Here is an 11,115-nt window from a genome sequence, read left to right as displayed (position 1 = left end):
AAGGAAGACGTGCGAGACGGCGGCGAGTCCCACGGCCCAGCCGGCGGCGCGGGGTCTCGGGGCCCGGAGCGGGAAAAGAGGTTCGGAATCCGCAGCCAGTTTAGCTACGGCCTCCGTGTAGCACTTACAGTTTTCTTTTTCTTTTTCTTTTTTCTTTTTGTTTTTAATGGGACAGAACAGGAGTCGAGCGCTTTAGTGCCAGGGTCTTGAGTTTGAGGGTCGCGCATTCGGATGCCTGCAGAGAGCCAGGCTAGGAGAGAAGTGCCAGGAGACACCCCAGCTACTGCTCCAAATGGTCCGGTCTTCTGATTTCTCGGATTTCCAAGAGTCGAATAATCTAGGTTTTATGTGAAATCTCTTAATTTTCAAATATTAGCAAGTCATTCAAAAAAAAAAAAACCTGGTAGCCAGACAAAAGGCACTTTGCCAGCTGGTTCTATTAAACTGCCAGTTTGTAGCCTGTGATGTAGACCTAATTCTGCCGCTACTTTGGTCACGTGACCCGACCAAGTCTCTCATCTCAATGTGGGTGATACTGACTCGTTCTTGGGAGCAGGGTCTTACTGAGGGCCACGACATAAACAGATACGCGGTGTATCTGGTATTGAAATGTCATGGGATCAGCAGATCAGGAAAGAAAATGTCTGAAAAGACTGGGAGCAGAGGGAAAAAACGTAAAAAAGGTTGATAAACACAATGCTTTAAGGAAATTAGTAAGCAGACGTTCCTGTGATAGTTGTATGTTAAAGGACTAAAACAAACTATCATTTATAGACTGACCAGAAAGGCATGAAAGGTCATTTTATAAAAGCTTCCTGCCAGGTATCTGTACACGCATGTACCTTCATGCACAATTTCATTTGATCTCCACAACATAAGTGTCATTTAACTTTTTGTATGAGAACGCTGAAGCTCAGAGGATTTGGGTGACTTGTCAGAGCTATTACGTGGTTGAACTGGGATTAGATGCAAGTCTGTGAGATGGAGATTCAATAACCCAACGTGGGTCAGATTGTCTCCCAGCCTCCATCCAGCCTAGTTCTGTCTGGACCTCTGCATACGAATCCACCTTCTGGCTTTTGAAAAGTGTGCATTCACAACCCTCACTCCAGAGATGCAGATTCATTATCTGGGACCAGGTCTGAACATCTGTTGTACATTTAAATCACCTCTTAAAGTGATTCCCAATTTGGATACCCAGCAGTCATTTTGAGAAAACTTCAAATTCCAACCTAGTTATAGTCATGGGATTATTCTCAAGAGACTGAAATTTCCCCTCCTGAACAGGGATTCCATCTCCTCTTCCAAACAGGTGACAATCCAAGTTTTGGGGAAAAAAAAATCCCTTATTGGGGGAAGGCAAAGTTTATTAGAGATTCATCACTTTGCACTGTTGAAGACCTCTTGCTTTGCCAGAGTCCCGGGAATTTTGCTTGGCCCTTTTTTTCAGTGAACTTCCCCCATTGCTGTTTTGAACCTCCAAAAAGAAAACAAAAACAGATTCAAGGCATTTGTTTTAAAGTTAGTGTTAGATCGTTTTTTTTTCCCTCTGGCACAGCCAGAGAGACAGAGAAATCACCCCCAGGGAGATAGCCACCCTTCAGTACTCCTCCATTCCTCATGCACACTAGGTATTTTTTTATTTTTCAAGCAACCAGGTCCTGGGAACCATAGAATTGGCTATGTAGGATCCAGCACCTTAACTACTATGCACCTAGTTGGCCCTAACAATGCTTTTTATGTTCAGTTGTATTGCTATTCTAGTAATTAATTAAATGATCTCTTCATTGTTAATCACATAAATGGTTCAGTTTCACAAAATTTAGAAAATTCTTTAAAATTGGCTTCTATGTGGAAATTTCCATTAGAAATCAAAATTATTCTGAGGCTAAACCTTTTAAATGATAGTTTTTTTAAAAAGACACATCTCATTGTTTTTCTAAATCAAGAACTGCCTTAGAATCTGAAGATTTCTTTAGTTCTAAAATAAAGCAAGGAGTATAGTGATTGTAAACATGTGTACTGAGATATTTCTTCAGAATCATCTAATGACTGTCATTTCTCATACCTCTTCAACCTTCCCAAAAGATACATTTAATTTGTTTACTTATGTATTTCCTTTTCTAAAAACAATATAAGTTGAGTAATCAGAACATTTCTTTGCAAATATTAACTGGATCATCTAATACACTTAATGTGTTGTTACTGAGAAAGTTATATTTCATTTTTCTGGTTCCTGTTAAGGCAACCTGGATAGAATAGAGATGGTTTTGATTTTTTTTTTTTTTTTAAGAGAGAGTTTTGCAATAGGGCTCAGGTGCTCACCAGACAGAAAGTGAGAAATTACTCCAATCCTCCCTCCCGCACCACAGGGCCACAATGTAGTCCCTTCTCTTCCAGTCTCCTGGGCACATGCGCGCACGCGCGCGAGCACACACACACACACACACACACACACACACACACACAACGCGAGTTTTAAACCACCAGATCTGGTACTCAAACTGCAGCAAATTACATGGGAGTCCAATGATGTAACCATTACACCATCTGCTGGTCCCATGATTTAAGGTTTCTAATCTCAATTACAACACTAGAAAGTTGTATGACCCTGGGTCGATGACGTGCTCTTTCTTAGTCTCACTTTCCTCATCTTTCAGATGGGGACAGTGCTTCCAGGGTTGTATTAGTGATGTGAGACAGCATGTGAAGAGCCTTGGTAGAGTGCTAAGCACAACTATGGGTTGTCGGAAAAGTCATGACACATTTTTGCATAGAAAACCAGAAAAATACGCCTTGACTTTTCTGACAACCTAATAGTTTTCCTTTTCTTTAATTCCCAGAAGGTGTTTGCAATGGCCCAGGAGAGAGAGAGTGAGAGGGAGAGAGAACTCCCAGTAGGGTGTGGTCACACCTTTCTCTCTCTTGTCAGGATTTTGAGCACACTCATGCTCAGCATGTTTTTTAATCTACCAGGTTAAATTGCTTCCATGTTTTGACTGTTATGAATAAAGCTTCAGTGAACATGGGAGTGCAGCTAACTTGAGATCATCAATTTCATTTATTTTGGATATATGCCTAGAAAAGGGGTTGCTGAATTGTATGATAGTTCCATTTTTTTTTTTTTGAGGTACCTTCATATGGCTTTCCATAATAGCTGTACCAATTTGAATTCCCATCAACAGTGTACAAAGGTTCCCTTTTTCCACATTATTAACATTTATCTTTTGACTTTTTGATAATAGTCATGCTAATAAATGTGATATGGTATGTCCTGCAGTTTTGATTTGCATTTCTTTCATGATTAGTGATATTGAGCACCCTGTTCACTATTTATATGTCTTATTTGGAGAAATGTCTATTTAGGTCTTTTCTCATTTTTAATTGGATTCTTATTTTGCTGTTGAGTTGTATGAATTATTGGTATGTTTTAGATGTCAATTCCTTATCAAATATATGACTTGCAGATATTCTTCCTGATTCTATAGGTTGCCTTTTTATTTTCTTGATTGTTTCCTTTGCTGTGGAGAAAGTTTTATTTGATGCAGTCTGACTTATGCTATTATTTCCTGTGCTTTTGGTGCCATATCCAAAATATTGCCAAGACTAATGTCTTAGAGCTTTTTTCCCCTCTGTTTTCTTCTAGTTTATTGTTTCAGGTCTTAACTTTTAAGTCTTTGTCTATTTTGAGTTAATTTTTGTAAGTGATAATCGCCCCTTGCGGGTATGGCTACAACCACAATTCCTTATCTCCCATTCTTTTCTCAGAATTTTGGGTATGTGCACATATGCACCCAGTGTATTTTTCAAGCCACTGGGTCTGGTATTTAAAGCATGCAGTCAGCCATATGGGATCCAGCTGCCTTAACCTCCAAGCTATTTGCTTGCTCCATTTTTTTTTCCCATATGGATATCCAATTTTTTCAGCATCATCTTTTTACACAGAGTTTCCCTGTTTCACCATTCTCCTGCCTCATCCTTCCAAGTAGCTGGCATTACAGGTATGTACTGCCATGCCCAGCTTTTTAGAGCAGGCTGTGAAATAAATCCAGGCTCCCAACAGTGTCCAGTGAACTACTGTGGCTGGTCCCCCAGTATCATTTATTGAAGAGACTTATTTTTCTTACTGTGTATTCTTGATACCTTTGTCAAATTTTAGTTGGCCAAAAATACATGGATTTGCTTAGATTACTTGATTTATCATGATTTAAAACCTATCATTTATATTCTTGGGTAGTAAACGATATGATTTTAACTCACACCTTTTCAAGTAGCAGGATCTATCTCCAAGCTGTCATCTATCCTGAATCCTGCTGCTACAAAAGAACACTTCCTCTCTTTGTTCTTTCAGTAAGTGTCTATCTTTGGATTAGACATTACTGTCTGGAGGCTATAGTGTCAATAGCACAGCAAGCCGGTGGCCATTGTAGGTAGAGAATGGCTAGGAGAAAGCCTATAAATAATTACATATAGGGAAGCTAGCAGGTGGCATGGTGGTTAAGGTGTTGTACTTCTCCATGGCAAACCATAGTTTGAGTTCCAGACCTGGCAGCTTGCTTTTTCACTTTCTCTCTGTCTTTCACTGGTGAACATGTGCTCTATAGCATACTTTAAAATAATAATAAAGTTAAATAATTCTTTAAAAAATAATTTCTTGTAGGAAACAATCTTTCGTTTTAATCTGTAGGAGTTATTACTCTTCATTCCAGTTCAAACAGTACCATTTGTCCTGTTGTAATGGTCTTGTAATTTATGGCATTATACCCTTCAAAAGGAAAAGCTGCCTTGCCTCATAGATGAACTCAAGACATTCTTGCATCAGAAAATTTTGAGCACTACTATGTGCAAGTATTGTAATGGTTTAAATATTGGGTCGTTGGAAAAATCATGACTCATTTTGCATAGAAAAATACGTCATCAAATTTCCAACTACCCAATAGATCTACTACAGCATTTCATGGCAAATTCCTATATGTTTAAGAAGGGCCATATGATTTTAGCTACACATGGAAACATTTTCTCATTTAGAATCATACCTTTACAAAGTTAATCTTTTTAAAAAAGTTTATTCCATGAGTGACAGAGACAGAAAGGGGGCAGGCTGAGAAACAGCACCCCAAGCCCAACCTCAGCCAGCCCAAATCATAGGCCCACATATATGCAAGGGAGGTCTCCAGACATGCACTAGTAACCTTCCTATGTGGATCTGCCTCACAAAACATCATGTTTTATCACAGTGCAACTGTCTAAGCACTATAAAGTCTATGTTGATGTGCTACTTTTATAGGTTATAAAGACTAATTCAACTCCCAAGTGAAAAGGTTCTAGAAATTTCACATTTTCTCTAGTCTTCTGTTTTGGGAATTAAATCGCCTGTTTGTATACTTGTGTCATGACTGTTTTTATCTTATTCTATTCCCATTACTGTTTCCCAAGAAATTTGTGGTATAATATAACAATTTTTTTTTTCTTTTTAGAGAGAGATTTTTTTGCTATAGGGCATGTGCACTTGCTGGAGAGACTGAAACAGAAAGTGAGAAATCACCCCCCAAGGGGGATGGCCACACCACACTCTTCTCCATTTTCCTCTCAGGATCTTGGGCATGCACACACATGCACCTGGCATGAGTTTTAAGCCATCAGGCCTTGGACTCAAACTACAGTCAACTACGTGGGAGTACAGTGACATAACCTTTATGCCATCTGCTGGTCCCTATGTAATCATTTTAAAAAATAACACTTTTTTTTTTTTTTTTGCCATTTGTAAGTATGTGTTTGGGTAAGAGATCATAAAATATATTTTTATAATATGCATAAGTGAAAACACATTTGAATGAATAAAAATAAAATGACAGGTGACAGAATTTAGTGTTTGTAATGAGATTTTCAATAACTGATAATTCAGAGAAAAAAATCAATGTATTTAAAAGTAAATACCGTGCTTTTCAATATTTTATAATTAGGTATTAGGCTTTTAAATGTAATCATGATTTAATAGTTTATCAGATGATGTTTTCTTCTACAGGTAATGTGTTCAGAGTGTCAGTTTTTTTAAAGAGGTTTTTGCTATAGGGTACATGCACTCACCAGAGAGACAGAAAGCATGAAATCATCCCCCAGGGGGATGGCCACACTGCATTCCCTTCTCATTCTCCCGTCAGGATGTCGGGCATGCATGTACACATGCCTGGTGTGAGTTTCAAGTCTGGGACTCAAACCATGGTCGACCATATGGGAGTCCATTGTCTTAACTACCAGATTACCTGCTGGCCCCTGTGATCTACCCTGTTAATATTTCTCTATATGCATATTTGTATCAAATTTCTTTTATAAAAATGAGATTAATCAATATTTTATATCTTTTAAAAAATCTAATAGTACATGGTAAATAAGTATGAATTCCAATTATTTTTTAAAGAATTATTTATTTAATTTTATGTATTCATTCATTGATTTTAATTCGACCAGAGAGAGAGAGACAGAGAGAGAAAGAGGAAGTGAGAAAGCAAGCCTCCAGGTCCAGGACTCAAACCATGGTCGACCATGTGGGAGTGTCCAGCACCTTAACCACCATGCCATCTGCTGGTCCTCTCAATTTTAGTTATTTTTAAAATTTTATTTTTAATTTTTTATTGTTATTTGTACATTTAACCACCATGCCATCTGCTGGTCCTCTCAATTTTAGTTATTTTTAAAATTTTATTTTTAATTTTTTATTGTTATTTGTACATTAAATTGCTGTACATCTTTTAGATTGTGAAGAAACTTTACCCAGCATGATTTACACCTCAGTCCAGCCCAGTCGAGGTATTATACACATCCTTGTCAACAGATAATAAACCTTATCTGTATCCCACAAGTGTCTTACCTCTCCATTCCTCCCCACCCCCCGCCAAATTTTCTTTCCTACATTCTTCCCCTCCCACACTCTCTTTCCACTTTCTCTCTAGTGTCCATTACAATTTTTAATACTTTCATGTTCTCCAGTCTTTCAGTCTCTACCATAGAGTGCAGACAGTCGGTATATGTTAAGAGGAGACATACAGGGGACCAGCGGGTGGCCTGGTGGTTAAGGCGCTGGATACTCCCACATGGTCGACCACGGTTCGAGTCCCAGACCTGGTGGCTTACTTTCTCCCGTTCTCTCTCTCTGTCTCTGGTCAAATTAAAATAAATTAATGAATACATAAAAATTAAAAATAAATAATGATATAAAAAAAGAGGAGACATACAGTGTTTCTCTTTCATAGCCTGACTTGCTTCACTCAGCAACATATCTTCCATATTTGTCCACTTTCTATCAAATTCCAGGGCCTTGTTTTTTATGGCTAAATAATTTTCTATGTAGTATATGTGCCACACCTTTTCAATCCTTTCACCAGTTTGTGGATATTTAGGTTGGTTCCATGTCTTAACAATCGTGAATAATGCTGCAATGAAAATAGTTGTGCAAGCACTTTTCCAAGTGAGTGCTCTCCTGTCCTTTAAGTAGATACCCAGGAGTGGAATTGCTGGATCATATGGTAGTTCTATTTGAAGGTCTTTGAGGAAACTCCATATCATTCTCCACAGTGGTTAGACCAATTTACATTCCCACCAATAGTGTAGGAGTGTTCCCCTTTCACCATATCTCCTCCAGCTCTTATCATTATTTGTTTATTTAATCTTCTCCATTCTGACTGGGGTTAGGTGGTATCTCATTGTGGTTTTGATTTGCACCTCATTACGATGAGGGATGTTGAGCATTTTTTTTATATGCTTCTTGGCTGTTCGTATGTCTTTCCTAGAGAGTTGTTTATTCAGCTCATTTTCCCATCTTTTAATTGGGTTAATCATTTTCTTCTGGGTAAGCTGCTTGAGTTCCCTGTGTATTCTAGTTATCAGTCCCTTAACTGAGGCATAGTTAACAAAAATTCTCTCCCATTCCAAGAGTTGTCGATTCACACTAATTATACTGTACTTTGCTGTGCAAAAACTCCTTAATCTGATGTCATCCCACCTGTCTATTTGGGGGATTATTGCCTGTGCTTTGGGGTTCTTTTTTTTGTTTTGGAGAGGTTTTTTTTTGCTATAGGGTGCATATGCTTGCCAGACAGAGAGAGACATAGAGACAGAAAGTGAGAAATCACGCCCCAGGGGAGATGGTCACGCCATAATCCCTTCTCCTCCATTCTCCTCTCAGGATCTTAGGCACACACGCACACGAGCCTGGCGTGAGTTTTAAGCCACCGGGTCCGGGACGCGAACCGCGGTCGACTACATGGGAGTCCAGTGACATAGCCATTACGCTAACTGCTGGTTCCCTGCTTTGGGGTTCTTAAGAAGTCTTTTCCTACCCCAATGTCTCCCAGAGTTTCCCCAGTGTTTTTCATCAGTAGTTTTATAGTTTGCAGTCTTAGGTTTAGATGTTTGAACCACTTTGAGTTGATTTTTGTTAGTAGTGATAGATAGGGGTTCAGATTCATCTTTCTGTAGGTAAATACCCAGTTTTTCCAACACCATTTGCTAAAGAGGTTTCCCTTTTCCCACTGATTGCTAATCTTTGTCAGAGATGAGTAGGCTGTATCTTTTGGGGTTTATTTCTAGAATCTCTACTCCGTTCCATTGGTCCTCATGTCTGTTTTTGTGCCAGTACCATGCTGTTTTGATGATCACAGCTTTGTAATATATTTTGGGGTCAGGAATTGAGATGCCACCTACTTCAGTCTTCTTGTAGAGGATGGCTTTAGCAAAATGGGGTCTTTTATGGTTCCAGACAAATTCTATGATTGTCTTTTTCTAGGTCTGTGAAGAATGTCTCTTGTAATTTTATAGGGATTGCATTAAACAAGTAGATTAATTTGGGTAGGATTGCCATTTTGATTATATTGATTCTGTCAATCCAGGAACATGGGATATTCTTTGTAGTGTCCTTTTTAATTTCCTTTTTAAGGTTTTCATAGTTTTCCTTGTAGAGGTCTTTGACTTCCTTGGTTAGTTTTATTCCTAAGTATCATACTTCTTGTGGCTATGGTAAATGGAATTACATTCTTCAGTTCTGTCTCTTTCTGCTTGTTGTTTATATATAGAAGTGCTATAGATTTTTGCAAGTTAATTTTGTATCCTGCCACTTTACTTTATGCATTTATTACTTTGAGAAGTTTTTTCATGGATACTATTGGGTCTTCTGTGTATACAGTTATGTCATCTGCAAACAGAGATAATTTCAGCTCTTCTTTCCCTGTTGGAATGCCTTTGATTTCCTTCTCTTGTCTGATCACATTGGCTAGAACTTCCAGTACTGTATTGAATAGGAATGGAGAAAGTGGGCAGCCTTGTACTTGTTTTTAGTGGAAAAGCTTTCAGCTTTTCCCCAATCATTATAATGTTAGCTGTAGGTTTTTCATAAATGGCATATATTATGCTGAGAAAATGGTCCTTCTATGCCAATTTTACTGAGAGTCTTGACCATAAAGCCATGTTGTATTTTGTCAAATGCTTTTTCTGCATTGATTGAAATGATCATAGTTTTTTTTCTTTCTTTCTCTTGATATGGTGTATTACATTTATGGCTTTGTGCATCAGAGATAGAGGTCTGCAGTTTTCCTTTTTTGTCATATCTTTATCCATTTTGGGAATGAGGGTAATGGAGGCTTCATAGAATGAATTTGGAAGGATTCCTTCCTTTTGGATCTCTAGAAACAGTGTGAGTAGGATGGGGGTTACCTCTTTAAAAGTTTTGTAAAATTCAGCAGTGAAGCCATCGAGGCCTGGACTTTCTTTCTTGGGAGGTTATTTATTACTGATTCAATCTCATTGCTTGTTATAGGTCTATTCAGGCTTTCGTTTTCCTCCTGAGTCAATCTTGGTTAGATTATATGTGTCCAGGAATTTGTCCATCTCATCCAGGTTTTCTTCTTTGTTGGCATATAGTTGGTCATAGTATCCTCTAATGATGTTTTGTATTTCTATTATGTCTGTTGTAACGTTGCCTGATTCATTGTGAATTTGGAATATCTGGTTCCTTTATCTTGGTTCCTTTCTCTCTTCTTAATTAGTCTGGCTAATGGTGTGTCAATCTTGTTTATCTTTTCAAAGAACAAGCTTTTGCTTTAATTTATTTTCTACATAGTTTGCTTATTTTCTATTTATTTCTGCTCGAATCTTTATTATTTCTTTTCTCCTGACAATTTTTGGACATTTTTGTTGTTGTTTTTCCAATTCCCTGAGGCATGATGTTATGTTGTCCTTTTGCCACCTTTCCATCTTTTTCTTGTGCGCACTAATTGCTATGAACTTCCCTCTTAGCACTGCTTTTGCAGTATCCCATAGATGATGGAAACTTGTGTACTAATTATCATTAGTTTCCATGAATCTTTTGATTTTTTGTATTAATCTCTGCAGTAGTCATGGAGTCATTCAGAAGCAGGTTATTTAGTTTCCATGTATTTGTATATTTTCAAGGGTTTTTCCTGAGATTAATAGAGTTTAATTCCATCATGGTCAGATAAGATGCTGGATATAGTTTCTATGCCTTTGAATATGCAAAGGCTGATTTTGTGTGCTATCATGTGATCAATCTTTGAGAAAGTACTTGCAGGGCTGAGAAAAATGTATACTTTGTGGGTTTTGTGTAGAAAGTTCTATAAATGTCTATCAAGTCCATCTGTTTTATGGTATCATTTGGGTCCTGAGTCTCTTTGTTTATTTTTTGTCTCATTGACCTGTCTAAAGGAGATAATGGGGTGTTGAGATCAACAATTACAGTGTTACAGTCTCTCTCTCCTTTTAGATCTAGCAGACTTTTCTTTACATATTTGGGTGTTCCTGAGTTCAGTGCATAGATATTTATAACCATTATATCTTGTTGAACTAGCCCTTTTACTACTATATAATGTCCTTCTTTGTCTTTTCTTAGTTTTTGTCTTAAAGCCTATTTTGTCCGAAATCAGTATAGTGATTCCCCCTCTTTTTTGGTTTCCATTTGCATGGAATACCTTTTTCCAGCCCTTCACTTTTAGTCTATGTATGTCTTTATCTGTGATATGGGTTTCTTGTAGGCAGCAGATGGAGGGTTTCTGATTTTTAATCCACTCAGCCAGTCTGTGTCTCTTGATTGGAGAATTTAATCCATTG

General features: G+C 37.9%; 1 protein-coding gene across 1 annotated transcript in view; it reads left to right on the top strand.

The window, feature by feature from the left end:
- The window catches only part of PTPDC1 (protein tyrosine phosphatase domain containing 1), a 70,162-nt gene continuing 59,047 nt past the window's right edge, over positions 1 to 11,115 (top strand). Inside the window, exon 1 of the mRNA XM_006168023.2 lies at positions 1 to 80. The gene's annotated coding sequence lies outside the window, so the exon portion shown is untranslated. The remainder of the gene's footprint in view (positions 81 to 11,115) is intronic.

The sequence above is a fragment of the Tupaia chinensis genome, unplaced genomic scaffold, assembly GCF_000334495.1.
Source record: "Tupaia chinensis unplaced genomic scaffold, TupChi_1.0 Scaffold145441_1, whole genome shotgun sequence".
Taxonomy (NCBI): Eukaryota; Metazoa; Chordata; class Mammalia; order Scandentia; family Tupaiidae; genus Tupaia; species Tupaia belangeri.
Note: the sequence above shows the minus strand (reverse complement) of the source record. Positions and strands in the feature narration are given on the sequence as shown.